This window comes from Limulus polyphemus, unplaced genomic scaffold (genome assembly GCF_000517525.1).
Source record: "Limulus polyphemus unplaced genomic scaffold, Limulus_polyphemus-2.1.2 Scaffold501, whole genome shotgun sequence".
Classification (NCBI taxonomy): Eukaryota; Metazoa; Arthropoda; class Merostomata; order Xiphosura; family Limulidae; genus Limulus; species Limulus polyphemus.
Genome location: NW_013666111.1, coordinates 382,986 through 388,220, shown reverse-complemented (window position 1 = coordinate 388,220; position 5,235 = coordinate 382,986). Strand labels below are relative to the sequence as shown.

Below are 5,235 nucleotides of genomic sequence, written 5' to 3'. Positions count from 1 at the left end.
TAGTAGTTCTACAAACCGTACCAGTCACTACACACACAAACGGTAACAAAGATAACGATAAGTGTGTGTGTGTGTGTGTGTGTGTGTGATTGAAACGCTTTACACACAGTCCTACGCTACATATAAGGCGGCATCTAGCGGCTAATAAAATATGTTATGTAATACTTTATCTAAGTGAAAGCCAACCGTAAAACGTTAATAGTATTTTACAACGGACAGGATTAATTCCCACTCCGGAAATTTCGAACATTTTTTTTGTTTCGCCAATACACCTTAATGAGCACAGAGGAGCAATATTATGACGAGTCACGTTTCACACATTTTAACGTCTCTAAACTGAAAACGTCTCAGAATCTTCTAATCCTATATGCGAAAAACTAAAAACAAAAAAAAAAACTAACGGTCGACAATATTCGAAATTTCCTACAACTTGAGAATTCTATTAAATTTCTATTTTTTTTTTAGCTAAGGTGAAATTTACGATCACGGTTAAAGTTATTATATGTCCACCTAAACATCATGCTATTGTAAACCATTACGACATATTAAACTTTATATTCTGAATAGTTGTAATGATTGGTTTATCAAGATCCAGTTTCGTAATAAAATAACGCTGAATTGTACATAACACCCATTTCATTAATCTTTCATATTCCGTGTAAACTTTACAGCTATATACAGTGATGTACGAACTTCTTTTTGCCAGGGGGAGGTCGACTTTCAGTGAGCCTGAAATTTTCAGAAACAATACATTAAGGGTATCACTGTTGAGTAACTAGTGACCAACTGTGGTGATACTATATATATATGTGTGTGAGTGTGTATGCGTATGTTGTTTCTTTAATGTTCACGAATGGAAATTTCCCTGATGTTATGGTCCACCACAGAAATCGGAATTTTCTACTTGAGCTGATGCTCCCGCTTGCACCCTCTAAACAAATCTAGGGGAGTTATATCTCACCCGTTCCTTTCGCCCCCGCTTATCTAGCCTATATAGAAGCCAGTGTGTGTCATGTCAGGCTTGATTTCTCTTGATTTTTCGAAATAGGAGGAGTAATAAAAACCAAAATGTATTTATCCAGATAGAATAGTTTGATTACTGACTGTCCATTACGATTTTAGTGACGGGGGTGCAAGAGGGCCGTGAAACTTTATAAGTGTAGTGAGTGTTGGTATAATAAGCCTAAACGGAGATTAAATTAAGAAATCAACAAATACTTTTCCAGTTTTGTTGTCTATACATTTCATTTTATACTTTCAGTACATAGATCAAGAACAATATTAGGTTAAACTTTTGTTGCTAAGCAACATGATATAAATGCCATTGTTGGAACGTAGTGTTACCAAAACGCACTGGCTTTTATATATATATATTAGAAGTTGTTAATCTAACTGATTTTTACCAATAATTATTATACGAATTCGACACGAATTCATTACATGAATGATCGTAATTTTGATTGGCTCACAAAGGAAATTACAGACGTTTGACTGCCTCGACTGCACTTTTCTGCCTCTTTGTTGGCCAAGCTTGATTTTGCAATTTTTTTTTTATATTATTTTCAGTTAGCTATGAAGTGTTAGGTTAAGGTACACTATGGGGTGGAGGTTGTAGAATTATAAATCATCCAAACATCTAATACAAGAAATTGGTTCTTCCTTTCTCTTTCTTTTACATGAACATCAGAAACATGCGTGACTGGGTTTACATACACTAAATACAGAAGATAAAAATATAATTTAACTAAGCTATCCAAATACAATCCACTATCTGGCACAGGTGTGGGAATCACAGCGCCCTACCACGAGGACAACAAGATTAACTGTAATACTTTGCCCGTTGTACAGGTTTTTTTTTGGTTTTTTTCTCACATCGTCCGTTCTATTGCTATAAGAAAAACACCCTGAGTAGATTTCTAGGGAGTAACACAAGTTCCCGAATATTCTGAACTTCAAAAGTTTAGTGCACAGACAAAACATTCAGAAATGCGTACCCCTAAACCCCAAACCAGAATATACTTAACTCACTGACGGTTTGTGAACTACTGAAACACACACACACAAACGGTAACAAAGATAACGATGATAAAAGGTTGTTTCTGTCTAAATTAGAAGACCAGTAGTTTGACTGCCACCTCTAGGGAGAATATATAACATAGTAAAAAATTACAAAAAGCTTTATTATTATTATATATTAAACACTATTTTAGTTTGTGGTAGCATTATTAAAAAACATGATTTATTTATCCCTTTGTGTGTGGGGTATTTTATATCCCACGCTGTAAAATATACTGGTTAACTGTTAAAAACTATATGATACATGAGCGAATATAGGTGAACACTTCAGATCCAAAACTCAGTATATACTCCATTTCCGGTGAAATGGACTGACCAATGCCATTGTTTTGATTATGTTCACCGTCAAATAAAAGCTCAACCCTAAATGTTACATTCTACTTTTTTCTATGTGTGACATGGGTGAGGACAGGTAAATTTTTCTAACATTTAGTCCTTTGAATAAGAAATATTTCTCCAAAGTTCCACACCTTTTGTATCGGATATCACGAAAACCGCTTTGCTGATGACTCAAAACAGTACATTAATAAAGGTTAATTCTCATAACACAGTTAGTACACAGAATCACACACAAAAGGTGCGACGAATTAAAAAAAAAGACCGAAAACTCAAGCGTTTTCGAATAATTGACTGTTCTTCTTCAGGAGAATAAAGTTTACTATTCGAAAGCGCTCGAGTTTTTGGTCTTTTTTTGTTTTTGGAAATTCATTAATGCTGAACAAATATAACCTTACTGTACCCTAATCTGGCAGTATATTACACAAATCTCAAGTAAACTAAGGTCGATTTTTGTAACTGCTGGGGCGAGTCTCTGTCTCCGGGTATAATAATAGATACCCAATGGTGATGACGTACGTTTTTACGATTATACTGAGTATTCATTAACAGTTTCGTTCAACTTTCATTTACGATTATTTAATCACCAATCTTAAGAGGGTGGAAGCCATTTATTCTAGACGGAGCAACATACACAATCCCTACACGATGGAATATACACAGAGAGTTTAGATCACGTGGGTTACGGACAATGTATATCGTACGTGGTTTATCAGTATGACTGCTCTTTTCGTTCAGTCCTCATTGCATTGCAGGAATTCCCTGTGGTGAAATTACTTATGTATGCCGTTGCTGTGTGTGACATATAAAACAAATCCTAATGATTCTTTGACCTTATGTAAACTCCTCCGCAAGTCTTAAGGATCACAGAACGATATATTTGTCGTATAGGCTGGTTTCCGAGTTTTGTGGGGGAGTGACTGTATATGCGAGGTCGTTTTCGACCACTTGCATGGGAGCAGTTACTATAGAATGAAGTAGAAAATGCTACACATGTGTGTGTGTGTGTGTATAAAGCTAGAGAAAAATTAATAGAATACTGATACGGAAATGGTTAATATTCACGTGTATACAGCGTCATTGTGACAAAGCAAATATAAACAATTATCAGAAAACATTGTTGCTCAGCGTGCAGTGCCAAGATCGAATTTTATTCGCCTGAAAAGCAGCAGCAGTTAGGAAAGGGGGCATTGACGGTAGTGCCAGTTTTCACGGGGGAAAGAAAGACAGAGGTAGTAGTATTCGCGACCCCAGACCAATGATCGTAAAATATTCTGATGACAAGTTTCAACAAAGTTTGATAAAAAAAAATAGAATAAACTTGAAATACAGATTTATCAAATACGCCAACTAAGGGAAAATACTATCGTGTGGCACAATTGTTGAAGGTTTACTGGGTCTCGGTGAATAGGGCTGTAGTCTAACAATAAAATAAGGTTTTCCATTATTCAACACAGTATAACAATAAAACTGACAATTTAATACAATTGGAATGCCAGAACCAACCATTCCGGTATTTCTCGAGTACTGTATGATAAATAAAAACCTCCTACACACATTTCTTTAAAGGTACTAGAAAAGTATAAAATACGGCAAAACAAAAAAGTTTATGTCTTACTACACTTCTTGAAACAACCACAACTACAAAAAAACAAGAAAGAAACAGTACATAATTGTATGAAATATCTATAGACACAATACCAAACTTCTAGAATTTGTTAAGTCAAAATTATCACTCTGCGTTTTTTTTTTGTTTTTTTTCATATATTGAAAACGCAAGGTTAGTGAGAATGAAGCGTCAGAAGAATGTACATGCTTGAATCAATAACTTAGGGCAAAGGTTCCCAAACTAGAGGACACAAAATAGGGATGTCTTATTTTTAGGAGGGGGGGACAAATCGCACTTTGTGTGAGATACATTTTAGTCAGGCCGGATTAACACATCTATGTAAATTACTTATAGCGTAGGGCCTCTAGCTGAACTGGGGGATCCACGCGAGGTCAGGCTTCTTTACCTCTTTTATGAAGTGGCGCTTCTGACACAAAATACACACGATACTGTGGAGATACTCAGTACCTATTGGTTCACTTGGGGGGGGGGGAAGTTCAGCTAGGATGAGCAATGTTGTAGGGATCCTTGTGCTCAGAAAGTTTGGGAACCCATGACTTAGGGCATATCGTTACAAGAAAACGTTTGAGACTGTTCTCCCCTACCCCAAAATATATAGTACATGAAATTTTCAAAACACTTTTTGTTCAAATGTCAGGGTTTTTTTTTTTTTCCTTGATGAACAAACATAATTCAGTTTGTGGAAGGAATTCTGAAAACCATATCACAACAGTAAAAAATACCCGTTAAATGTTAATTTTACAAATCTGTAAAAGTCGTGATCTGTCTGCTGTTTTCACTCACTTTTCTTACGATTCTTTTAAGTGTGCTTAAGTGCAACGACAAGTTCTTAAAAACAAACATGCAACGCTTACAGTTACTGTACTTTTTTATTAAAACTTTAGTGTTTAAAGATAACGCCTAAACAAATCCTTCGATGACTCAACGACTAAGCTTGAGGGCTTATAATGCTAAAATATGTAATTCGATCACCACGGTGGACAACGTAGATAGCCCATTACGTAGCCCTTGCTAAAAAAAAAGAAAATAAAAACCTATGTTGACACCCCTATGGGAACCATTTGTCTAATGGTGTAAACTTGTGCTAAAACTACTATAACTAAAAATTTGCGAGAAGTTCAAGTATCAATTACACAAATAAATTCGATACCATATCCAGATACACCGATAACTTGGCTATTGATATTAAATTC

General features: G+C 35.5%; 1 protein-coding gene across 1 annotated transcript in view; it reads right to left on the bottom strand.

Annotated features, from left to right (window-relative positions):
- Window positions 1–5,235, bottom strand: part of LOC106458691 (cAMP-regulated phosphoprotein 21-like) — a 101,607-nt gene that overhangs the window by 64,856 nt on the left and 31,516 nt on the right. The window lies entirely within an intron of this gene.